This window comes from Mesoplodon mirus (genome assembly GCF_964341445.2).
Source record: "Mesoplodon mirus genome assembly, chromosome: 19".
NCBI lineage: Eukaryota > Metazoa > Chordata > Mammalia > Artiodactyla > Ziphiidae > Mesoplodon > Mesoplodon mirus.
The window spans coordinates 8,743,381-8,771,063 of record NC_138995.1 but is presented as its reverse complement, the minus strand read 5'-3'; the positions used below and the strand labels follow the sequence as shown (position 1 = coordinate 8,771,063).

The 27,683-nt window shown below is 43.4% G+C and overlaps 1 long non-coding RNA gene across 1 annotated transcript in view; it reads right to left on the bottom strand.

The window, feature by feature from the left end:
* LOC309795362 overlaps positions 1 to 27,683 on the bottom strand; it is a 122,797-nt gene that overhangs the window by 34,355 nt on the left and 60,759 nt on the right. The window contains exon 5 of the long non-coding RNA XR_014292242.1: positions 11,525 to 11,633. This is a non-coding gene — a long non-coding RNA (uncharacterized lncRNA). The remainder of the gene's footprint in view (positions 1 to 11,524; positions 11,634 to 27,683) is intronic.

Here is a 27,683-nt window from a genome sequence, read left to right as displayed (position 1 = left end):
ACCCCTCCGCCCCTGCTCTCCCCACCCACCTCCTCTGCTGGATTTCTCTCCATGTTACTGTCTAATGCTCTATACAAGGTATGTATTTATTTGGTTTATTGTTTCTTCCTCTAGGAGGGATAAGGATTCTGTGGGTCTTGTTCACAGGCACCTAAAACTGCCTGGCACATAGGTGGGACTTAATATCTGCTCACTGACCGGCTGAATGAGCAAACCTCCACTGGGGCATTTACAGGCCGCATCACACTGTAGATGGAGACCCCTCTGTCTCCCTCGCAAAGCCCTGGAGGGCAAGCCCGAGCCGGAGTCCTCTCTCGAGGGCTCTCTGCACAGCAAGCACTGCTGCCTGGTGAACGACCCAAAGCGGGGTCTGAAAACAAATGGAAGGACACACAGCTACGGTGTGGGGGAGCTACGTGTCTAGCGTGGACACCTGGGGAGCTTGCAGCGTAGACGGCAGGGGCGGGCACACCAGCCTTTCCTGCCCTCTGATACCAAAGCAGGCAGGTCCTCCTATTCACATGATTTAGGACTTTTCACAGTTCACTGTTAATGTTATTATTATTTTTGCACAAGTGATCTTGCACAAGGGAGTCTGTTCTCAGATGGTTCCTCAGTCAAGGTGACACTGAGTGCCCGTGTGTCTCGACTGGCACCTTGAGGCCAGGGGGAGCTGGGGATGGGCTGTGTCACTGGGCATGGTATATTGTGAAAAGGCAGATGTGACCGACCCCCCGCTGCCTGACACCAGGCTGGCCTAATGCATTCGTGGGACCATCGTGCCTGGGGAAGCATCTGCCTGGAGCACCCACTGACACACCCTGGAGTAAACTTTATAAGCGCGTCCATAGGAAAAACGTAAAATGTCACTGCAATGACGCCCCCCCGCCCCCCCATCACAGCAGATGCAGACATGGAGCCTCAGCAAGCAGAGCTGACTTAACCCATATCACAGAGGGACTAGCGCTAGGTAGGGACGCAACTGGTACTCAACCATCTTGGCTTGAAAACCAATACTCTTTCATCATTCCCTGTGACGATGCAGGAAATATTCTCGCTCGCTCACCCATTCATTCATCCAACTGCACATTCAACCAATCGCCCAATCAACCCTTTTCCCATTCCTCTCCAGCTTGTCTCACATCATACTGCCCCTTGATCCTTCTGCTCTTGACGCAGTAGTCCTGTTTCAAGGCCTAGCAGACACCATGGTTTCTCCTACCGCAGGGCCTTTGCACATGCTATTCTCGTTTCCTGGAGTACTCACTCCTCCCTTCCTCGTTTCTTAGTCTTCTGCTCTCCTCAGGGGAGCCTTCCCTAACTTGCTGGAGTCATATCCCAATATTCTACACCCTCAGTACATAATGTAATTCTCCTCCACGCACCTGCCACAGTTTTCAACTTTCCTTTTCTTTTGTTCACGTATTTATTTAAAAAGACGATCGGATTACTGCCTGCCTCACCAATGAGACTGTGAGTTTGATGATGGCAGGGGCTGAGGTGCTCAATAAATTTTGTGAATGAATGAGCAGATGAGGATTGAACAAATGAACTTTAAAACGGACAACAAGCAGGTGGTAGGGAGGGAAAGAACTAAAATGAGAGAGAAAAGAATTCTGGAATGAACAAAGGAGACAGAGAGAAAACGCGTTGTGTGAACGGTTATGATTCAACTTGGGAAGTGACCTTTATTATGAGAGAAGCTGAGATCCAGGCTGTGAGTCTGCTGCCATGGTGGAGACTGAGGGACTGGTTTGGGAAGCTTCCCAGAGGGAGGCGGGTTTTCACCTAGGCTTGTCCTAGGGGACCCCACCATCTAGCGGACAGGATGAGGCAAACACCAGACGCTGTTGAAGCGCTGTGAGGTCACAGTCTAGGGCTTAGCGGGCTGGTCCAGGTGATGCCCATACAGGTGTGTCCCCCAAACAGCCTTTGGGGGCCCAAGACTAAGAGAATTCCTAGGGAGCCAACAAGCCTGATAAGGATGGGACTTAAGGCAGCCAAACCAGCATGTGGGGCAATTCCCACCCCTTCACCCCATAAATGCGGAGGGGCCCGAGGCTGTCCCACATTCCAAGGCGTAGCAGCTCCCTGGGGTAGGGTGATCCCTTCCAGGGGATATTCTGTCCCATGACCATTTGGATGGCAAAGAACTCGGCACGGCCCTTGCCTCCCCAGGGAGCTCTGCCATCCGGAAAACTCACTGCATTGACAAATTACTAAACGTGTTTTAAGGCAATGAAAGACAGTAGTAGGACACACTCTAACATGACGTTAAGATATCTACAACGTGAAGGCATCCAGTTCACAGAAAGGGTGGAGACGCATAGCACCCTGAAGGTGGATGGCATCTCCAATTTATCTAGCCAGTGCCGGAATTTCCCATCTAACATATTTTGTTCAACACACTCACTCCATTTATGCTTGGAGATGCCTAATGGACCCATGGGAGAACTAACCAAGGGTGACCAGGTTCTCTGTGCATCTCCCCCGGATGCCTGCACATCAGGTGAGGGGTGGGGGAAGGCTGCTTCAGTCTCCCATCTTCCCTCCCCACAGCCATATAGAGTGTGTATTTCAAAGGCTGCCCTCAATGAGGGGTCCACAGGAGGTGTGCTTTTCTCACAGGGGGGCTTCAAGAGGCCCTGGAAACAAGCCACAGAGGAACAGAGCCAATGAGGTTCTTTTCTGCCTAAATCTAGGCAAATCTGTGGTTTGTCCTCCAAACACACGTGTTTACCTCAGTTTCCTTTTGCAGCTTGAGCAACTGGAAACGAGCAGAGAAGCTGTGACCCCACCTGCATTCTGCCCCTCTGAACCCGTCTGCTCCTCCAAAACCCTGGCACCATGACCCCATGGCCCTTTACCAATGAACAAGCCCGAAGGTCTGCATCTACTATGCTCCTCGCGTGGTCCTGAGAACGCTTTCCCACCCTCTTCCCAGACTCCTGATCGTCTTTGCACCAAAATTAACTTCCATTCAACAACTGAGACATTCTTGGAGCTAAAAGGCACAGACCACTCTCCTTAGCCCTTGGGAGAGTGAAGCGCAGAGCTAATAACTTTGGTCCTTCCTCACAGAGTGAGGATATTAACACCTGCTAGGTCCGAATGAACACCAAGTCTGACTTTTTCACATTACAGACAAGAAACTGAGGCCAGGGTTTGTGGATGGATGATGGATGATGACCTAGTATGTTGCTCAAAGTGTGTATCTTGAGGGCTGCAGACACACAGCGTTGGGACAGCCTGGTACAGAGCTCGGAAAGCTCCCTCCACCCAGCCAGGGATTGTACAGAAGCTGCAGTGGAGCCTGGCATTCCCAGGCACTTTATATATGTTATCTCCATCTATGTGAAAAAGTCTAAGGCCACAGTGGTTTCTTTCTTTCTTTTTTTTTTTTTTAAGTCACTAAACCAGTTAAAGAATCTGATGAAATCTAAAACTCTCTCCTTCATAAAAGTACATATGTATCAAACGTGACATTCAGTTTTAAGGGCTCCTTAAGGACTCCTGGACTCCAGGCTAAAAGCCCCTGCTCTAAGTTAAATATTATTATTTTCCCCATATAGAACATGAGCAAACTGAGGCTCAGAGAAGTTATGTGTTACACGTAGCATAGCATAGCACATCTCATGGCAAGGCGATAGCCTTGAATAACAGACTGACTGGATTCCAAACCTCAAGTTGATTCCTTCCCCCAGAATACACTGAGATGAAAAGCTATAGATTCCAGAAAGCAAATGTTCACTCCTTCTTTACCCAATCAATATGTGTGTGTGTGTGTGTGTGTTTTCTTTTTTTTAAAGCTAAGTGCCTGGCATTGAAACAAGAGATGGCCCCTTGGAGCTTGCAAAAACAGTTTTGCACAGCTATTAGCTAGCTTTCCTCTCTCCAAGAGACAGCCTTCAGCTGGGAACTCATGGCCGGCCTTCCCATGAGTTCCCACTTCCAGTAAGAGTGGACATATGGAGGTCCTTAGTGAAGGAGGTGGAGTGGATGCCCTGCTGAGGAAGTCCCTGGTTAAACAAGGAGCAGCGGAGGAACAAAATCAGCTAGCCGCCAAATGCCTTCCATCTAAGTTGATACGCAATGTAGCCAGATCCTACAGAGAACATCCCATCCTGATATTTTTAACATTCAGAATTTAGGTTTTGTCTCAGAGTTGTGCCGTGGTTGAATAAGGCCCCTTCTCTGTCTTCTGCGGAAATGGTGGGGCTGGAGACCACATACCGCCTGGTGGACCCTCTCTACCGTCCTCACGGGTATTCAAGTGATGCCTGGTTACAGTAAAGGGTAAAGAGCCAGCAGTGGGAGTGGAGGTCACCAGGAGGGTCCTGAGTCTGGCAAGTGAGAGAGACTGTTTAGAACACAGCACATAGCCCAGCTTGGTTTGCAGGGGCGATGTGAGGTGATGGGTGGATTTGCTTCTCACTCCCTCTCCTGCTTGACTCAGTGACCTCTCCTCAGTCTCTGTAGAAGCTTGGATTTCTCTTGAATCTGGTCCCAGGATACTTTTCCTGATTTCTGGCTACTAGGGTTTCCTCTACCTGCCCTCAAACCTGTTGAATCTCTTTTAGAGACTCTCCAACAACCTAAGAGTGATCTCAAAACCAGAGTTCCTATATTGAGATAACGCAATTCTGGTTTCTTCTAGCTAGCCTAGCTCTGCACTGGTCTTCATGGAGATGAAGCTTGGGAAATCATCCTCCTCGGTGAAGTATCATCAGAAAAGGTTGTGAAGGGGCCTGGGGCAGAGTAGGGGTGGGTAGATGGGTACACTAGGCTGACCAAAGTTCAGTGGCCAATTAACTGATAATATTAAAGCCAGGAGAGTGCAGGGTGGACTTAATTGTCAGCATTCCCATTGCAAGTGGTCACTCAATGGCTCCCAACCCTCCTGCACATGAAGGGCCTTGAGTTCTTTTGCTGCTTCAGCCACAAAGTCTCAGTGATTATAAACATGTCACTTCTTTGGGGGATTCTCCATCTACATTCTGGGTGGCACCACATGACTTCCCCAGGTCACTTTCTACTCCCTAGTTGTAGGCTTTTCTTTGTTTGAGACTTGAGAAACAATGCATCCAAAGTGATTTCCTTAAACTGAGTTATAATTTACACACAGAGAAATGCTCTTCAGCGCCCTGGTGACTGTGTTTTGATGAATACATATACTTGTGTAACCTCACTGCCTCTAACCAGAACACACAATGTTTCCATCACCACAAAAAGTTCCCTGGTGCCATTTTCCAGTCGATTCTTCACCTCAGAAATAACCTCGGGTCTGATTTCTACCACCATAGCTTAGTTTTGCATATTCTAGAATTTCATATAAATGGAATTGTATGTACAGTTTGTACTTTTGTGTCTGACTTCTTTCACTCCGTACATTATTTCTGAGATTCATCCATGTTGCTACATGCATGCAGTTTATCCTTCTTTTTTGCTGAATAATATTCCATTTTGACTATATCAAAGTTTCTTTATCCATTTTTCCTATCAATGGACATTTGGTCTTTTTCCAGTCATTGGCTCTTATGAGTAAAGCTGCTAAGAACATTCTCAGACAAGGCTTTTTGCATATTCATGCCTTCATTTCTCTTGGATAAATAGCTAGGAATAGAATTTCTGGGTCATTAGGTAGATGTGTATTTAACTTTTTTGAGAAGCTGTTAAACAGTTTTCCAAAGTGGTTTTGACAATTTTATTCTCCCTCCAAAAATGTGTGGGAGTTCAGGTTGCTCCACACCCTCTCCATCATTTTACATTGTCATGCTTTTTCTCCTCAGCCATTCTAGAGAGTATATATCATGGTTCACAATGATTCCTGCATATATTTTCATTTTTTATATTTTCCTTTACCCAAAGCAGATCATTAAGACCATTTTAAAGAATTAAAGATACTTTCAATGCTTGTTAAATATCTACATTCTTTTGCAGATAGCTGGTATGCAGGATCACGCCCCATTTAATGAATCTATTCATTCCAGGTTGTTTTATCCCATTTCTTTTCATAAATATGTACCAACTGCCAAACATGTGTAGGTCTCTGGTGCTAGATTTCCATCAGGAAGGTGATGAAAAGACCTCATTTGTGCCCTCAAGGGCCTTACAGGGGAGGTAGAACCCAATCAAAAAATGTTACATTGTTGCTACGATGTAACCTGGGGGGTATATACCCCAATAGGAGAGACAAGTATTTTGAGGGTGCTGGACAGGGAATAATAATTCCCACCATACTCATCGAGGAAGGAGACAGATGTGTTTTTGCGAATCTGTATGTGAAGCAGTATCAGAGGCACCGGGGAAGGAGGGGCAGGGAGGTTAAAACCTGATTGTGCCTGTTTCCCAAAGTGGTGTGAGGTGGGCACAGAGCCATTAGTGGAGCCCAGGGAGTTTAAGGATTGCACCAACGAGTGGACAGCTGTGAGATGTGCCGGGGCTGCCCGAGATGGGCAACGGGGTCACAGGAGCTGAGTGCAGGGCATTAAGAAAGAGGACGTGGTGGCTGGGCTTTTTCTCCAAGTCTTGACCTGGAAAGCACGCTAGGCATCTGAGGAAGGGATGCCTGGCCTTCTGTGAGGAATACCTCCCCAATCTCCAGGCTTGGGCTCCATTTCCTCTGTGATGTCAGTGTTTTCCTAGGCCCTGGAAGAGCGATGGTTCTGGAAACACAGTGAGGAACCCACCCTGGCTAGGGACGTGCTGGGGAAGCATCCCTCTCCGTCCTGGCTGGAGTCACCCCAGTAGAAAGATCCCGAAGAGTGGGCCTGTCAGAGGCCCATATAGTGTCCCTCTGGTTTCATGCTGACTGAGCCATCTCCCATTCCTTCTTACAATATCTGACATTTACGGTGCACCTACCATAGGCAGTATACTAGGCAAACTGCCAGGGATGCACGGATGAAAGTCGTGACCCCTAAGTTTAAAGTTTAGTCATGGAAAGAGGAGGAGGAAAGCAAAGAACGAAAGGTCACACACAGAGGCCAGCAAAATTATGTGAGCTGCTACTGGGTGAGGGCGTGGGGATGAGGATCTTCCAGTTAGGAGTCCAGGCCACCTCTTTTGGAGATGATCCCCAAGCCAGTTCTTCTTCCTGAGAGCAAGTGGAAAGAGCCCCCTGGACTGAAAAGTTGAGGGTCCTTGGAGCCTACAAAGAACGGGGACTTGAACCATAAAATCTCCAAAGTCCCGGGAAAATCCCATGCTAAAAATGTCTTCTCTCCAGGCTAAGCGGGAGTCAACTCTGGCCGCTAGTGTGCTGTGGGTCGGGGAGGGTAAGAGAGTCCAAACAAAACTTCTACGCGTTGTTATGAATGACAAGGCACAATCTCAATACAAGCAGGTTAAAAGTAGCTGATTAAATAGGAGCTTTCTCATAGGTACGAAAGTACAGGAAAACACATAGTATACACAGGATTCAGTACCATCGGAGGGGCCAGGCATCACTGGGGGTCTTGGAACATATCCCCAGAGATAAGAGGGGACGACTGTAAATAGTCCAACTGTTGATATGATCATTATATGAAACAGCAGGACTCCCTCTTCAGATTTACTACTGGGAGTTTTCACTCCCGTTTTCGGCCTTGATTTTCTTGATGACATTTCTTCATCTTGATACCGCGGGGTTGTAGGAGACAGGCCAATTCATACACAGTACTCCCTCTCTCTCCCTCATCACCAAATAAAAAAAAAAATGCAAGGCTCCCTGAAATCCCATCCGTGTCTGTCACCATTAGTGAGTGTGGCAGATTGCAGGAAGTCTGAGGGCGTGCGTGGGAACAAGAGGAAGGCAATCAGAGCAAAAGGCTCACTCACTCTAAAAAATACAGAATATATACATTATGGCCATGTGTTTTCTGTTCTGAATGTGTTAGCTGGAAGCTGGAAGTCTGGCTTGGGTCTCTGGCCTAAAGCAGCGACCAAAAAGGGGCTATGACCTCATCATCTAGTCTTGCAGCCTCAATAAGAAACCTCATTCCTCAACTTAGTGAAATCCAAGAAGTGATTATGTCTAAGAATCTAGGGAAGGTCTCATTCTCTTCGCACTTATTACCGCATCCAAAGCAAACACAGCAATGCTTATTAACACCCAAGGTGTCAACTTGTGTGTGGGTCCTTGGAAATGCAGAAGTTACCACTGGCAGTTTCTATCAAGGCTGACTACACTTAATCTGTCAGAAGGGGCTGAAAGATTTACCCAATTGAAATCCTTTCTGTGACCTTCTGGTCTGCTGCTGTGCTCTGACCTACCACAGACCAAAACAATCATTCTGTTTGTCAAATTCACGGTTGGCCATTGTGCAAGGGCCCTGAGTTACTCAGGAAAGATCTTCAGAAACGATTACGGCAAATCCCCTGTTATTGTTGGTTGTCTCTTGTTTTCGTTCAGAACCTTGCTCAACTCTCGGTCCTATCTATCTTTCCTTTTAAGTTTTCACAGTGTCTTTTTTGAAGTAAGGGGAGCTGTTCTGGATTTATAAAATGATACATGGGCTTGATACCAATTTTTTTTTTTAAACGGAGAGAGAATAATTATGGGATTCACCTTGCTCCAGGGACTGTGCAAGAAACCAGAGTGGAGGGATTGCATGTTACCATGATGATGACCTGAGAAAAATGTTATGTCTACGAGGAAACTGAGGTTCAGAGATGTCATTTCACTCGCCTCAGGTCACACAAATAGTAAACAGTGGAGACAGAATTAAAAACCTTTCAGAGCTTAATCCCAATTCCACACATCACGTTACCCACCCACCCCTTTTTTTTTTTTTTTTTTAATACCTCCAGGGTTTTGTTTGTTAGCCACAGCTCTGAGTGAGTCCATGGTGGTGAACAGTCAGGGAAAAGTCATAGTGCCATCCCAGCAGGAAGGAGAAAGAGTTCTGTGTCTCTCCAGAGGTTGAGAAGACATACTGATGGGCCAGAAATTAACTAATACCTATTCATCAGAGGGGAGAGGGTTAAGATAGAGATGTAGGAAAAGCGGCCTGCAGAGATTTCCTTCTGGTTGGAAAAGTTGATGTTCTTTATCTTAAAAATAGAAAATCAATTCAATTATAGTGCTGAAGATAACATTTCTTTCTAGGTGCACCCAGAGACGATTGACTGCATCTCTGAAAGTGAAAAATTCTGCTAAAATCTTCAAGCCCTGGCATTCGGATAGATCCTGAGCTTCCCAAATACCCCCATTCACAACAGAGATGAACCCCAAGTCTTCTGTTGGAAACACGAAGAGTCTATCTTGAATCTTAAAGTTTGCTGCTGCTGAATCAGAGTCCCTCCCACCCAGAAGAGACTGTTCCCAGTTGGACGCTCTCCTGCCAACAAGAATTGCTGACAGATTTGTAAGTTCCAGAATCCGGAATAGCTACATATTAATTGCATTTAATTACGCAAGACTAGAGATTATCAAATATCTTCTAGATACTTTGTGCTACGTTTCAGGTACTGATGTAAAATTTGAAGGCTAAATAATGCAAATTTCCCTTTTGGAAAGCTTACCTAGTCCACCACTCTACCTAATGGGGGCTGTTCCTTTGCTGTTGTGAAATGAAGTTTTCCTATCTGCACTGGAGTTGTAGGTAACCAAAGAATCCTTGCCCCAGCAGACAGCATTTGGCCCTAAGCAATCTGTGATTAATTAAGCACTGAGTCCAGCTGCAGGTTCTAAAATGTTCAACATTTAATACACGTTAAGTAACATTTCTTCCTCCCATCAGAGAAGGGGAGACCAGACAAAATAATTGTCTAGATCTAGTGCCCAAACTCATCTGATTTTTCATATCAGTCATTTGATGATTACTTTGTTTGCGGACCAGTGTTTAAGAACTGTCCCCCACCACCCCAAATGTAAGTTTGTGCAGCCACTATGGAAAACAGTATGGAGGGTCCTCAGAAAAATAAAAACAGAATTACCATATGATCCAGCAATCCCATTCCTGGGCATATACCCAGACCAAACTGTAATTCAAAAAGATACATGCACCCCTATGTTCATAGCAGCACTATTCACAATAGCGAAGACATGGAAACAACCTCAATGTCCATCGACAGATGAATGGATAAAGAAAATGTGGTACATAAATACAGTGGAATACTACTCAGCCATAAAAAAGAACGGAATAATGTCATATGCAGCAACATGGATGCAACTAGAGATTCTCGTACTAAATGAAGTCAGAAAGAAAAATACTATGGGATAACACTTATATGTAGAATCTAAAATATGGCACAAATGAACCTATCTATGAAACAGACTCACAGACATAGAGAACAGACTTGTGGTTGCCAAGGGGGGAGGGAGTGGGGGAGGGATGGAGTGGGAGTTTGGGGTGAGCAGATGCAAACTATGATATAGAGAACTGATAAACAACAGGGTCCTACTGTATAGCACAGGGAACTATATTCAATATCCTGGGATAAACCATAATGGAAAAGAATATTAAAAAGAATGTATATATGCTTTATAGGTTTGGTTCAGTAAGCAAATTATGTATGAGAGAAAAGCTCAAAAATACTGCCCCCCCCCAAAAAAAAGAACTTTCCCTCTTGACCAACTGAGGCCACAGGCTCAGTAAAACTTTATGATGGCAAAATCTGTCCATCTTGAAAGAGAATGATTGAGCTGAACAAGCAGTGTGGTTTGCTGGAAGATTCTAGGTTCTGTACCTCACTTGCCCAACATTTGCTGGGGGACCTTGGGTGGCTCCCAGCATAGCCGTAAGTCTCATGTTGCTCCCCTGTAACATAAGAGGATTGGCCCCTCTGATGTCTAAGACCCTTTAGAGCTAAGGTTCTATGTATTTATGGCAAAGTACAGATGAACCCGAAATTGTTCCCAAATATAATGGGAACAGAGCAAATGAAAACCAGCGTAAGAGGTTAAAGAGTGGGGATGGGGCTTCCCTGGTGGCACAGTGGCTGAGAATCCACCTGCCAACGCAGGGGACACGGGTTTGAGCCCTGGTCCGGGAAGATCCCACATGCTGTGGAGCAACTAAGCCCGTGCGCCACAACTACTGAGCCTGCGCTCTAGAGTCCGCAAGCCACAACCACTGAGCCCGCATGCCACAACTACTGAAGCCCGCGTGCCTAGAGCCCGTGCTCCGCAACAAAGAACCCATCGCACTGAGGAGCCTGTGCACCGCAATGAAGAGTAGCCCCTGCTCACCGCAACCAGAGAAAGCCCGCGCGCAGCAACGAAGACCCAACGCAGCCAAAAATAAATAAATAAATAATAATAAAAAAAAGAGTGCGGGTGGTGAAGAGCCAACATTTGCCAGCAGAGACCTGGGTTCAAGTTCTGCCTCTACTGCTTACAGATTGTATAACCTCAAGGTACTCTCCCTCTCTAAACTTCCAGTTCTTTCTTTGTAAAAAATATTTAGTAATACTACGCGCCTTGTAGGATGGAGGTGAGCATTAACTCTGATAAATATGAAGCACTTGGTACAGTTCTGAGACAGAACAAGCTCTCAATTGCTGAATCCAAATAAAAATTAAAAGAATAACTGGAACGTACCTGTACTCAGGTGTCTGTTCCCTCAGGCTATTTTCTTTGGTCTGTCCGTCCTCCTCTTGATGGGCTCCTTAACTCTTTCTGCTAAGCCTCTCAGATTTCAGCCTTCTGTCTGCAAAGCAATGCCAGGATGTTTGTTAATTGTTCAAAGTAGGGCCATCTAAGTTTTCTCTATAGTCCACAGAATTCAGAGCAGGTCTTTCACTGGACATTAGTAGGGGCATTTGTCTATGATGTATACATGCTGGCGTCAAACTGGTCTCCCCACAGCTTGTACACATACTCCCCAGTCTGTTCTACGCAATGTACCCAGACGATCACATCCCTCTAAAGTGCAACTCTCTGTAATAGCTTCCCACTGATTCTATTTGTTGATAAAGCAGAGATTCTTAACACAGCCCGGCTTATTTCAGACCTTCCTAATTTCACTAGACTCACTTTGTATCTCTACTTTCCCCAATGATAAGCTTCCTCCTGGAACCTTAAAAACAACATGCTCTTCTGTGTATCAGAACTATTGACACAATGATTCAGCCACCTGAAATATCAGCCCCCTCCATGTACACTCTTGCACTTCATTCACAGCCCAGCTCAAAAGCTTCTTCCTCCAGGAAGTACTCCTTGATATATATATATATTTTTTTTTTTTTTAATTGACGTATAGTTGATTTACAATGTTGTATTAATTTCAGGTGTACAGCACAGTCATTCAGTTATATATATGTGTGTGTGTGTTTATATATATATGCATTCTTCTTCAGATTCTTTTCTCTTATAGGTTATTACAAAATATTGAGGTTATTCCCTGTGCTATATGATAGGTCCTTGTTGGTTATCTATTTTATGTATAGTAGTGTATATATGTTAATCCCAAACTCTTAATTTATTCTCCATCCATCCAAGACAAGATAGGACTTCTTGGTAAATGTGTTCATAGGAGGCCTACCCTGTTTAACTCCTTTTTTTAAAAAAGCAATCATTACAAGAAAAATTTATGGTGCAATCCATAATCTGATATCTAACCTTTCCTCCTCCCCAGTTCAGGCTGGGCCTGTCCTTTCCACTTCTACGTTCACACTGCCCAATCCAGTGCCCGGCGCATAGTGGGTATTCAATAATGCTTAGCAAATGAATGACTGGCTATTTGAATGAAGACATACATATACAAAATGAAGGAGTTTCATCCTGTACTGCAAGATGTGGAGTTGGATGCTCATAAATTATTTACAAAGTTAGACGTTTGACAGGAACAAAATGATCCTGAGATCCTGAGAGGCTCCAGGATGTACAGTTGTTGAAATGTCACCTTTAAGACGTGGGTATTGATTTACAGTTTGCATTCTTAAGTACAGAGGATTCTGTACGAGCAGGGGGGAAAAAAACAAGTTTTGCATCGCGGTGAAGGAGAAGGCTAAGTCACGTTTGGTATCATCTGTCGGAAGGCTGTGTGGGGAGTGTGTGTGTGTGTGTGTGTTATGCGCATGCATGTGCTCATTTAAGAGGTTTACACTGACTGGCTTTCTTGATGGTAATAAGAAAAAAGCTTTAAGACTTATTTTTTTCATCAGAGATTAGTTTTTCCTATTTCAATACTACAACTGAATGGAATCACACAGCAGTACAATTGTATCTGGCTTCTGCTCAGCATAATGTTTTGACAGTTCATCCAGGTTGTGATGTGTTAGTAGTTTGTCACTTTTTCTTGCTGTGTAGTAATCTATTCTATGGCTATATCACAAGTTGTTTATCTGTTTCATTTTGATGAACATCTGGGCTCTCTTCATAGTTATTTATTAATAAAATATCTATATATATTCTTGTTAAGAGCCTTGTTGTGTATATATGCTTTCATTTCTTTTGGGTCAACATCTAAGAGTGATATTGCTGGGTCATGGGGTAGGTATAGGTTTACTTTTATGATATTGCTGGACTGATTTTCAAGGTGATTTTACCATTTTGCACTCCCAGTGGGTCCACATCAACATCTGGTTCCGCCAATCTCTTTTATTTTAGCCATCCTAGTGGGTGTATAACATTATGTCATAGTTTTAGTTTGTATTTTCCTGATGACTAATGTTGAACATTTTTTCATGTGCTTATTGACCATTTGATATTTTTCTTTGGTAAGTTCTTGTTTGAGTCTTCTATTTTATTTTAAATGGTGTCATTTATCTTTTAAATATTGAGTTTCATTGGTTATATATGTATGTATATATTTTGAATATGAATCCTAAGTCAGATATATGTATTGCAGTTATTTTCTCCAAGTCTGTGTCTTGCTTGTTCACTTTTTAAAGTTAGCTGTCTTTTGAAGCACAAATTGCTTAATTTAATTGAAGTCCACTTTTACCAATGTTTCCCCTTATAATTACTACTTTTTGTGTTCTAAGAAACGTTTGCTCACTTAAATGTTGTGAAGATATTCTCCTAGTTTCCTTATAGAAGCTTTATAGTTTTAGCTTTTATGTTTAGGTCTGTGAACCATCTCCAATTGATTTTTGTCTAGGATGTAAGATATGAATCAAAGCATTTTTTTTCCATACAAACTTCTTTCCCCACTGAATTGCATTGGTCCCTTTGTTGAAAATTAACTAACTGACCATTCCTAATTATTTTACATTTAACTATGTTCTTTAGATTATTTACATCCATTGTATGTGTATGATAAAAATATTACATAATGATGTGCTACTGTACATCTCTTCCCAACTTTGTGTTCACTGAGGTCAGTTTGGTAGCTTGAAATCAGCCATGTTGGGAATATTTACACCATGGAAAGAGGCAAACACTACAAATCAAGGCTCAGTTTACCGTGGTTTTGTTTCTGTAGAATTGAGAATGTGTTGGAAACAATGTTAATAGTACAGATTAACCTTAAAATCGTGTCTGCAACTATGAAAATGTGAATAGCACAAAAATTTGAGGGAATATTCTTCCAGTATGTGAAAGCTATTATTTGAGTCAACAAATTAGTCACACATATCATTAATGAATCAGTGAAGCTCTAGTAAACATTATTCACCTTCCTCTTTCCATTAATGTAAACAAAAATATCAACAAACATTCACACAGGAACTATCCTCACCTTCCTATTGCAATCGGAGGTGTGCTTCAGATGTGAGTGCAAGAACCCCAAGAGAGGGCTTATACACTGCAGGCTGCTACGCAAACTTGAGGATTACCATTAGATAACATTCAAGGTCTTGGCCAGTTTGCAGAAAATTAAGAAAAAACTTGCTGGAGGAGGGGCCCTGATGGTTTTGAAGGAGGAGGTAAAATGGCCATGCATCCCAGGAGGAGAGCCCAGCTGAAGGTTCAGCCTGAGCAAAAGCACACAGGTGGGGAGGCCATCTTGGAAATGGTCCTCCCTCCAGGTTGGACAGGGCGACGGCAGGTCAAGGCTAATGGTGGGGAAAAAAGCAGGGCAAGTTGCATTGGCGTAATTCTGTGAACTCCAAACTGCAGAGTTTGTACTTGTATCAGAAGGCAGTAGGGAGCCAGTGAAGATCTTTGAGCAAGGAACTCACATGGCCAGAGGTGTATTTTCTGATGGTTAATCTGGCAGCTGGAAACAGGCAACAGAAGCCCAAACTGAGCCAGTGGTCATCAGAATAGAAGGGATATGAGTAATGGAAGAAATATATCCAGGGGAGAGGTAACAGGACTTGGAAAAATAATTCTACTTTAAGTGTTTTTAAGTTTTATTTTAATCTATAATTTTTATTTTTTATGGAGGTTTGAGGATGTAGGGAGGTGTCAGTGAATCAGAAGAGTGTAAAATAAAGACATTGAGGGAAAGTACTCTGGAATTTTTACATCAAACCCCCATTTTTCTTCATTTGAAGAATCTGGGGTTATTGAGAGTGTTTCTACTCCAGTGAATACTTACATATTTTAATTAATGTCCATCTTAACACTTATTTACCACTTCCTTTCTAGGGGCTTGTTATTTAATAAAAGGAATAATATAAAGGCTTGCTTTTTTTTTTTTTTTTTTTTAAACCAGAAATATTTAAAGAATGCTCTCTGTTTGCCTTTGAGAGCATTCTGGGCGAGGTGACTTTAGGCCATAAAGACTTGAGCGAGGCTTTGGGTCACGTCCTGTCACTGAGCTCTCTGGCTTTGTCTTGTTTACATGGAATATAGAGGAGATATTGTGGAGACCACTTCATTCTCAGGACCATCTGAAACCAGTCAGGCATAATTCTCAAGAAAATACATATTCTTTTAAAATTTCTTGTTGGAAACTGTAATATATTAGAATACTTTAGAAGTTTTAGACATTCACAGGGGAAAAAAATCCTGAAAAGAATATTCTCATAGGCCATACACAGACCATAAGCAACTGGTGAATTGTTATTGCAGCTAAACTGGTCAAAAAGAAGGCATGCCTTTTTTTTTGCAAATCAGATTGCATTATTTTAAGTCATCTTCTTCCTTCTGTGATTACAAAAAATATGACTTTAGGTTGTCAAATAATTCATACAACACACAGGTAAACAGTGTAATGGAGGGGCTCAGAGGGCTGTTGTAGTGTCAGAATATCTGGGTCTGTATCTCTGCAGCTTTATTGTTCTGTGGCCTTTGGCACACAATGTCTTAAAACTCTGTTTCCCTACTGTAATATAGGAATAATAACAGCAATTAACTCCTGGGGTTGGTGTGATTGTTAAGTGAGAGGATATATGTAAAGCATTTAAGAATAGTACCTGGGGGCTTCCCTGGTGGCTCAGTAGTTGAGAATCTGCCCGCCAATGCAGGGGACACAGGTTCGAGCCCTGGTCTGGGAGGATCCCACATGCCGCGGGGCAACTAGGCCCGTGAGCCACAACTACTGAGCCTGCGCATCTGGAGCCTGTGCTCCGCAACAAGAGAGGCCGCGATGGTGAGAGGCCCGCGCACCGCGATGAAGAGTGGCCCCCACTTGCCACAACTAGAGAAAGCCCTCACACAGAAACGAAGACCCAACACAGCAAAAATTAAATAAAAAATTAATGAACTCCTACCCCCAACATCTTCAAAAAAAAAAAAACACCAAAACTTCATTTCAACAAATGAATCTACTTTCAGGGAAAAAGTTTAGAGGAAAATCTCACTAATTCCAAATGATGCAAAGAAACCTACTGTTTATAGTATCACAAAAAAATAAAAGAATAGTACCTGGCTATATGAGAGTTAGTAATAATTTAGTAATCATGATCATGATTTTTTTTACAATAACAGTTAATTATAAAATTTTAAATAGCACCTGTCACACAATAAATGCTCAATAAACTATTATCTTTAAGACTATAAGGTGAAAATCTTCCTGCCTCAACCTCCAGAGATAATCACAATAAACATCACTGTGAATATGTAAATACATATGTATATTTATGTTTTCAAATAAAAATGGGATCATACCATACATATTGTTCTTTGACTTGCTGTTTGACTTAAACTTTAAAGACTACTCACCATACAAATACATCCAACTGATTTCTATCCAAGGTGCAGAAGCAATTTGATGGAGGAAGAAGAGCCTTTTCAACAAATGGGGCTGGAGCCACTGGACATTCAGAGGCAAAAAAAGGGTATCTTGACCTCAACTTCATAGCTTATACAAAAATTAACTTCAAATGGGTCATGGTTGTAAATGGAAAACAAAAAACTATAAAACTTCTAAAGAATATAATATGAGAAAATCAGAAGCTAGGTCTAGTCAAAGCGATCCAAAGAGACTTGATACCAAAAGTATGATCTACAAAAGGAAGAACTGATAAACTGGACGCCATCAAAATTAAGACCTTTTTCTCTGTGAAAGATCCAATTAAGAGCATAAAAAGGAAAGCCACGGACTGAGAGAACAGAGTCTGTCACCTATCCAACAAAGGATTAGCTTCTAGAATATATAGAAAACTCTCAAAACTCAACAGTGAAAAAAAAAAGCAGTCCAATTAAAAAATAGACAAAAGACATGAATAGACATACCACTGAATAGGAGCTACAGATGGCAAATAAATACATGAAAGTGTTCAACATCATTAGTCACTGAATAAGTACAACTTAAAACCACAATGAGATTATCACCACACACCTATCAGAATGGCTAAAATAAAAAAGAGTGACATCTGGGACTTTCCTGGTGGCGCAGTGGTTAAGACTCATGCTCCCAATGCAGGGGGCTGGGTTCGGTCCCTGGTCAGGGAACTAGATCCCATATGCATGCCGCAATCAAGAGTTTGCATGCCACAACTAAGGACTGGTGAGCCGCAACTAAGGAGCCAGTGAGCCGCAACTAAGTAGCACGCCTGCCACAACCAAGACCCGGCACAACCAAATAAATAAATAAATAAAAATACTTTAAAAAAATAGTGACATCACCAAATGCTGTTGAGGATGCGGAGAAATGGACCATTCATACACTGCCGTTGGAACTGTGAAATGGTACAGCCACTCTGGAGATCAGTTTGCCAACTTCTATACAACTAAATATACAATTGTCATATGACCCAGACATTACATTCTTGGATATTTTCCCAGAAAAATGAAAACGGACGTTCACACAAAAACCTATAAATGAATATTCAGAGTAACTTTATTCATAATAGCTCCAACCTGGAAGCAACCCAGTTGCTGAAGGCAGCAGTTGACTAGTTAAACAAACTGGAACATCCACACCATGGAATATTACTCAGTGATAAAAAAAAAATGAATGAAGAATTGATTCATCCACCAACTTGGATGAATCCAGATAATTATGCTAAGTGAAAAAAGCCAACCTCCAAAGGTCACGTACAGTATGGTTCCATTTTATATAGCATTCTTGAAGAGAGGAAATTGTAGAAATGGCCAGGCATGAGGCAGAGAGGGGAGATTGCAAAAGGGTGGCACAAGGGATCCCTGTGGTCATGGAACTGCTCTGAATCTTGACTGTGGTGCTGGATACAGGAAACCCCTCCTCATGTGATAAAACTGCATAGAACCAATGAGTAAAAACAGGGATATCTGAGAATCAGGGGATTGTAGCAATGTCAATATCCTGGCTGTGACATTATACCATAATTTTGCAGATGCTACCACTGAGGAAAATGGGGTAAAGTCTACATGGGCTCTTGCTGCATCATTTCTTGCAACTGCCTGTAAACCTACGGTTTTCTCAAAATAAAACGTTTAGTTAAAATAAAGTAGTATTTTATTACTGTAAGCTGAAGAGGAGATACAGATGGCAAATAAACACATGAAAGATGTTCAACATCTTTGGCTAACATCGTAAGCTGTTAGCCAAACAAAATAAAAACTAATGGTTTCACTTAGGGTTTGACCATTTTAACTGTTTGCACTTTCTTTTTTCTTTTAGGCACTCACTAGTCAATCATGAATTGCCCAGATTCTACCTTTTATTGAAAAGGATTCCAGCAAGTTCTGCGGGGACAATGCAGGCTGAACTCAGTAGATGGAAATGGTCTGGGGGGAAACTGGGTTAAAGATCTGGAACCACATCTTAGGGAGGGTGGGAGGGAGGGAGACGCAAGAGGGAAGAGATATGGGAACATATGTATATGTATAACTGATTCACTTTGTTATAAAGCAGAAACTAACACACCATTGTAAAGCAATTATACTCCAATAAAGATGTAAAAAAAAAAAAAGATCTGGAACCAGAGTTGTGCTCTTAACAAGTTCATTGATTGGGGACTTCTTTGCATGCCCCCTGGGGAGGGTAATGAAGCATGGAGGCTAAGTTGAATAGTACCTTCCTCAGGAAGGCCACTCTGGGATCACGGATGGCCTTTACCAGGAGAGTCAAGATTTAAGCAACTCCCTTCTAGTTGGGAAATTCAAGCCCATTATCTCTTACTGGGGAGGCAGTAATGCCCGTCATAGAAGGAGACGTCAATTGAAGCACACAGCTGTTTTTCCTTGACAACAGAAGGGTAAAGAGGGCTCAAGGTGGCCCTTAGTGAAGCGAGCCATGGAAAGATCATTTACACAGATTCTCTCATTGAGCACAGCGAGGAAAATGCCCAGCCTCACTCCCTAGCCCTGCCCAGGTAACGCACAGTCAAAGAAACCTGTTTCTCTGGGAGTCCAGCAAAGTCAAGAGACCCCATCCCTTGCTGCCCTGGTTTCCAGGCCTCTGGCCGGGCTGCCTGTCTGGGACCGGGCTCTCCTAAATTTTAGGAAGTCTATTTGGAGCCCCAGGCTGGGAAGCTGTGTGGTTTGTCCAGAGGGAGTCCCTGTGTCCTGTTCTTACCTCCTTATCTAATACCTGACTGGCGGACACTCCGGTCAGGTCAGTTTTCCTTGGCACTGTGAAGGGGCTTAGCATTCACATTCTTCTGATCTGCTCCTGGCCTTTGCAGGGGAGAGGGCTCGCCTGCAGCCCTGGAGGGCCGTGCACAGCCCGCTTGCTGTTGACAGTCAGCTGTGATTTTCCATCAGCTGCATTTCATTATCCCGTCAGGGCTCCCTCTGCCTATCGATGGGAAACAATGTGTAATCACTTGCAACTGATTGCAAATCACCCTGCCCAGCCTGTGCAAGCCTCCGCCCATCACCACGTGCCCCAGACTGCCAAGCGGCCCTCTGGGGTCCCTCGCTGCCTTCCTAGGGGGCCCCCTGGGAGCCTGGAGCACAATGGTCATCCTTTCTTCCTGGCGTGGAGTGGGAGAGAGGGGGCCGGTTACAGAGGGATATTGGCTAATCACAAACCCCAGGGAATAACAGGTTCAGAATGGCTACCTCGTGGGACTCGTTTCAGCGACAGAAAGGTGGCCAAGTCCCTTCCCTTCATGGAGAACTAGGTGGGTTCTAGGATTCTAGAATGAATCATTGGGTGGCATGGACCACATTTTAAACATAGAGACAGTAGAGTATACTTAATGTACAACTCAGACATTGACGGCACTCAGATCCAACTCACGTCCTGATTCTGACAGTTACTACCTGAGTGACATTGGGCAAGTCACCTAACCACCCTTGGTCTCAGTTTCTCAACTGTAAAATGGGAGTAATAGCAGTACCAAGCATTCAGAGATGCCTTAGTGATTAAACGAGATAATAAAGACAAAATCTTTAAGGTTCACTGAATGCCAACTGTTGGTATCATTAAATAATTTGAAGTTGATGAAGACATTCATTTCCGAATCTTGTCCGCTTTCCACATAAAGGAGAAAAACATCTGTGGCAGGAAAATCCCAGGTTCCAAAGGTTTTCTTCTACTGAAAACTATACTCGTCCTACCAGGGCACAACAGAAGCAGATAAATGTGGTCAACTACATGTGGAAAAGGAGTTCACAGATCTCAAAGCACATTAGCACAGGAAGGTCATGAAGTTCATCATAGCTGCATATCAGAATCACCTGAAGAACTTTAAATAAATTTCTATGATCAGCCAGCCCCCCTACTTGAGACCAATTAAATCAGAATTTCTTGGGGTGAGGCTTTGGCATCTTTATTTTTAATGCCCTCCTTCCCCATCCTCCCCTAGTCCATTCCTGCCAGGTGAGACTAATGTATAGCCAGGGTCAGAGCTACAGTAGCTAAGCTCTGAGAGATTCTGTGACTATAAAAATGTGTCCAGCTTTCTTTAAAAATAGCACTTTCTACACTTCTTTGATGCAGCAATGACCCTCCTCCTTCTTACTTTTCTCCTTCTCTTCATTCTTCTGCTCTTCCTTTGAAAGCCATGGTGAGAGACCATTCTGGAAGCCTTCTCCGCTCTTCCTCAGTAGGAGGACACCTGGGTGAAATGCTTCCTCACTTTACCCTTCTGTGGTATGAAAGATCTCCCAAGAGTCAGGACCATGAGGGGACAGTCTGTAGTCACCCTGATTCTTCTCTGCTAGAATGCCCAGAAAAGGCAGAGACACAGACATGCCCAGACCTTTCTGCAGGCATCCAGAAGGCTCGTAGGAACCCAACGGGGTCAGAGCTGGATCCTGGAGATCTGGGGTGGTGGGGGGTGGGGGGTGGGAGGGAGCTGTACATGTAGACCCTGGGGTTTGCAGGCCAAGGCGATGGGCTCCACAGTGTTAGGAAGTGGCCGAGCACCTTGGTCCTAAGAGCAGACAGCAAGGCTCCTTTTCCTTCACCAGAAAGTCTTTTCAACAGTCAGGTTTTCATAAATTCATGGCTCTGTTTTGAAGCTTTTTATTCAGTTCCATTGGTTTGGTTTTCTCTCCCTATAACATTGCCATGATTGCTATTTGCTATAGATCTATAACAAACCTCCAAACCTGGTAAGTCCCTTATTTTGTTCTATTTATTCAAAATGGTCTTGACTTCTCTTTCACCTCCCATATGAAATGTTGGTTTCTCTTCTCAGGTTCCTTGCTGGGGTTTTCTTTCTATATTTACTTTGAATGTAAATATAGATACACTGGGAAGACTTGCCAGTTCGTAATCCGCTCACCATGACCACGGTCTACATCTTCACACACTGAGATTTTCTTCTATGACTTAAGACGACATTTTCTATTTTTTATCATAGAGTTGTGTACACTTTTATTAGAGTTTTCCCCTAAATATTTATTATTTAGTTGCCATTGTAAGTCACACTAATTTAATAATGCATTTGGTAATTACGTACAATAAGAACACAATTGATTTGTGTGTATTGGGGTTGAATCTAGCAACTTTGGTGAACTCTCTTATTAGTTTCAATACTTTATATCTGAAATGCTTTTAAACATATGAGTGGGTTGGGGGGGATGGGAGAGGGAAGGATTGGGAGTTTGGAATCCGCAGATACAAACTAGTATATATAGGATGGATACACAAGGTCCTACTGTAGAGCACAGGGAACTATATTCAATATCCTGTGATAAACCACAATGGAAAATAATATGAAAAAAATATATATGTGTAACTGAATCACATCACTGTACAGCAGAAATGAACACAACATTGTAAATCAACTATACTTCAGTAAAATTTTAAAAATACATATGAGTGGGGTAGGGGAATGTCAAAATGTCCAGTTGGTTACCTCTAGGTGGAAAGATTACGGGTGAGTTCTTTTTTGCTTCTTTATACTTTTCAATACTTAAAATTTGTGTACAATAGGTATCATCTCCTTAACAACTGAACTGAAAATTAAATTACAATAGTACTGGTAACAACCACCTTCTGATTAACACCTATACTCGGCAAGCATGTGCTAAGTGCGTCATATACGTAATTTAATTTAAATCTTGACAGCAACCTCGCATAGAAGGTATTGCTTGTCACGTTTTTAAACAGGGAAACAGAGGCACAGATCACCTTGCCTAAATCGGCACCTACGCACTGAATAGTGGAGCTGGGTTTTGTGGTACTGTTATTTTCTAGACAAACTCAGAAGGATGCTCTCTTGTGGAAAATTGTGCTTCACTGAATGCAAGCTATAAAGGGTTCCATGGGCTAGTTTGCCATTGACATGGCTGTCTGCCCCTATCTCTGGGCAGGGCCTCAGGCACTCCAGAGAAACAAGCTTTAGAAGGACTCCCTGGAGGGGCTCCAGCTCCAGGGGTCTCTGCAGCAGATGAGGGAAGCCAGGCCTGGAAGCCAGCTACCAGGACTCCAATACTGAAAATGAAAACAAAAGTCTGATAGGATGAACGGTGCCAGGGAACGATGTTAGGCTTCTCTAATTTCCTCAACCAGCAATGGCTCCTCACTCAGGAGACCAAGAGTGAGGCAGGCGGAAGATCTGACCTTTGTCTCCTTAAAGGTCAATAATCACAAAGATGACTTGAAAGGTTTTAAGCGATCTAAACCCAGCAGAGTGTTACAAAAGAGACTAGGAAAGGAGACATGGGATGACTGGAAGTCATTTATGGCCTTTGTAAATCTTTTTCTAGTGGGTTAATCATCACAGGAATGTTAAAATACAACGTTTAGTAATTGCATCCAAGTCACAAGCCTTCTTTTCAGGCTCTCTAACTAGATGATGCATATGAAAGCCACCTCTGGAAGAATCTTTTACAACTGCTATCACCACGCACCAGATCTCCCAGCTGTACCATATGTGCCTCTAACTCTCTGTTGGCTTTGTCCTTGCCTCACCCCTCCCTGCCCCTCAGCTCCCTTCTCCGCCTTCCTAGGACTGTGTTATGACTTTTGTAGGGAAGCCCTAGGCACTTTTGTGCTTGTGGGGCTCTTCCTCCATTAAAAAAAAAAAAATTAAGTATTATATTTTATGACAGCGTTGGGATAAAGATGAGTATAATCCTGCTAGGATGTAATACCATGTGTTTGTTATTATATTCATTTTTTTCTTCTGATTTTAAAAGAAATTAAAATGAAAAGAAATTAAAATTAATAAAAACAAAAATTGAGGAATTAATACTAGAAGCATTGTGAATCCTAGACATTGGGTCTCCTGGGCCTGATGGAAAAGTCGGCCGTGCTCTTCCCTCCCTCTCCTCCTCCCCACCCCCCCCTTTATTTCTCTGTCTCTTTCTCTCCCTTGCTTTCTATTACCTCTCCTTTCCTGCCTAGCCTGGCATACTGACTAAGAAAAACAAGTTTTCAGTTTCTCCTGTATCTTGCTTGCAATCATTTCTGTTCTATGGAGAAACAAGACATTTCCTTCATTTTCCTTTAAAAAAAAGTACAATCTGTGAATCTCAATTTTTCCTGGAATCCGACAGTCTTTTTTCCCCCTGCCCTCTCCTAAGCAGTTTATATTATCTAGGTTTTCCTTCTTTTCAGCTCTACCTAGACACTACAGAAATTTATGACGACCCTGGAAAGATCCTTTAGCAATTATTCCTAACACTGGTTCAACTTCTGGGCGCATCCAGCTTTCTTTTATTTCTGGTATTCAGAGCCTCTGCTGGCACCATGGGTGACATGGGGATAACAAGAAATGAGAAATGCGTGCCCTGTCTTGTCAGCAACAGAAGTTACCCTGAGACACCAGGCTACTTAAGGGAGCCCGTGCAGGCACCGTGGTCTCCCTCTTGCTTCTCTGAGCAGCAGCTAGAGTTTCACAGCTCTTTTCCACTGTTCTTCGAGCAACGTACATGTATTCAGAAATGGCCCTTAGGAGTCAAGGGACCTTCTTATTTGCTTTTCTTAATGATACCTTTCTCAATATAGTACTGGACTCAACAGGAGAAATTCACAGTTACATACTCAGCCCAAGTAATGGTGGGAGGCCCGGGGTCTTTTGAATTGCAGGAGTGAATCTTTTGAGGCTGGCAGGGAGGCCGAGGAGGGTCAAGCTTGGCTGTTCTTGGCCGTGGGCTGGTGATTCATAACCTCGGAATGTGCTCCAGGTTGAAGGGAAGGGATGCTTTAATATTGCGTCTACAAGAGGCCTCCCCCAGCCCAGGACACCTCCTGCCAGCCTCAGGATGAAGGGCCAGTGGTCTCCCCATGGTGGGGCTGCTTCTGGAGCTGGGTGATAGCCCACGTGACCCTGGACACCAGGTACCTACAGAACAGGAGCTAGAAATGAACTGTGGTCAGAGATGTCAGAGCTTCCATTACTCACATAACACGGTGTCTCCCTCCGTTCCACATTACTTCACATCACGTAGGGGGACTAGATAAGGAAACCCAAAGAGTCATTGGTTTAAGGACAGTTGGATATGACTGCTCACTGAATAATAGGGGGGAAATCTGCACCACATTCCTTGATTCACTCTTCTGTCTTTGGTCCTTGTAATAACAGAGACTCTTTATGGAGAGATGGCAAAGAGCCAGCCAGTGTGACAAGTCAAGGCTGTGCACACACTGCCCTGTAGAGACCTGTCAACAGCACTTAGAAGGAGTTATCATTGTCTTCTGTTCGCTGGAAAGAAACTGAGTCTCAGAAGAGGAATGAGAGCAAGAAAGAGAGACAGAGAGAGAGAGAAGGGGGGTGGGGAGAGAGAGAGAGAGATCGAGATCTAGCCATTTTTCAATTTTATATCTGTGAGATGGCTTGATTTCTAAATGGAACATGAAACACATTTCCACTTCCACTTCCTGGAGGTACATGTTCTCTTTCCCTAGGTGGGAATCTTCTTCTAGAGCACTCCTTTACCCACAGCAAAGTCCCCTGGACTTGGACTTGGGATTTTAGGGGTGGGATCCTGCATCCGCCCCTCACCACCTGCTGGTGGCTGGAAGAAGAGGAAAAGACAGAACTCAACTCTTCTTCCCAGGACAGAGCAAGGCTGTCTGGCTTTGTCCCCCAGCCACCCTGGAAGGTTGATACCAGGATTATCTATTTAACAAATAGAGATTTTCGGGGCTGAGTAACTTCCCCAAGTTCACAAAGGTCAGGAGAAAGGGGGTGGGGTTTGCACAGAGCTGACTCTGCCCGTTTCTAAAGCCTATGCACTTTCCCATCTGCCACCCTGTCTGGTACCAGGTACTTTCCGAGCCTCCCTTTCTTCATCCGTGAAGCAAGAATTGATGGCATCGTCTTTGTGCTGTTGTGGGTGTTAAATATAGTGTCATAAACAATCATGCCTCATGGATCACTTGACACATGGCTGGAAAGCAATACGTGCTAAGCGCTATGAAATCAAAATCTCATTTCCAAGGTGCTTTAAGATCTTTTGTCTCCGGCACAGCTTCTTGGATCGAATGGGGACTTAAAGAAAATCTGACTACATTTTGATTGGATACTTTAAAAAGAGAGAAGGGCATGATGGAGAGCATTTTGGTCAATTTGGGCCAAATCTTGTGCTGTGTCTCCAATTAAAGTCTAACTTTGTTGGTCTAAAAGAAATGCTGTTTTCTGTAGACCATGGATTTGATTTCATTAAAGGAACACTTAACCAATGTCTCTATTATGAAAACAGCAATGAGCTATTCTTTGCCTCTCTTCACTGAAAACTTTTGATCTGAGCTACCATAGGCTTATCTCTCTGTTCCAAACATCTGAGCAACCTCTAACCCCTGTCCTATTCAAAAATAACTTGGGAGATTTTAGGGAAAACAAACCAACAAGCAAAAATGGTTGCCTGGCCCTAAGCCACGAACTTTGGAATTGTATTGGTTTAAATAGTTCTTGAAAACAACAATTTTTTGAGTTCTCTAGGTAATGTACAGCCAAGAATAAGAAATGCTGTTTTGCCAAACTGAACCTTTTCAGCTTTGCAAGATTACCATTCCTCCTCAGGGCCTTTGCACATGCTGTACCCTCTTCCTAGAACTCTGTTCCCTCTAGGCTTCACTTAACTAGGTCACACTCATCCATCGGGTCTCAATGAAATACCTCTTTCAATGAGAAACCTTCCCCTCCTGTGGTGAGCAGACCCTAGGGAGTCCCCCATGATCCCTGCCCTTGTGTTCACACGCTGTGTGATCCCCTTTTTTTGAGTGTAGGCAGAACCTGTGACTTGTCCCTTGCCAGTAAAATACATGGCAAAAGTGAAGGGATTTTGAATTTATAATAAGGTCCCAAATCCGATGATTTTGAGTTAATCAAGAAGGAATTACAGTAAGTCCCCTACATACGAATGAGTTCTGTTCCAAGAGTGCATTTATAAGTCCAATTTGTTTGCAAGTCCAACACAGTTAGCCTAGGTACCCAACTAAGACAATCGGCTATATACCGCTGCTTTTACGCTTGCTTCCGGACATCCTGGGCTTGAAATAAAGATGCTGTACTACTGTACTCTATACAGTACTGTACAGTAAAGTACACAAAAGCACATCCACTTGTAGAGGATGCACGCATGTGACAATGTATGCCAGACACGTGAACTAACTTACGTTATCAGACATGCAAACGCACGTTCACATCTTTGAAAGTTCGCCACTTGAAGGTTCGTATGTAGGGGACTTACTGTATCTTGCTCTCCAGGGCTTGGCTTAATCAGGTAAAAGCCCTTTAGAGAGGGATGAAGCCTTCCCTGGGAGAGACTTTCCGTGCAGGCTTGATGAAATGAGTGGCCAGAGCCATGTTGGACAGGTCCTAATGGCAGAGAACTGTGGGCTCACTCTAGGACCTTAGGGCGACCTCCAGCCAATAAAAAGTCTAGAACTCTCAATCATTCAAACACAGGGAAGTCAATTCTGTCAATAACTTGGAAGCAAATTATTGTCCATTTGAGCCTCCAGATGAGAACACGGCCCAGCTAACCCCTTGATTACTGTCATGTAAGACCCTGAGCAGAGGACCCAGCTGAGGTGAACCTGGACTCCTGATCTATAGACACTGTGAAATGATAAACGTGCATTGCTTTAAGACAC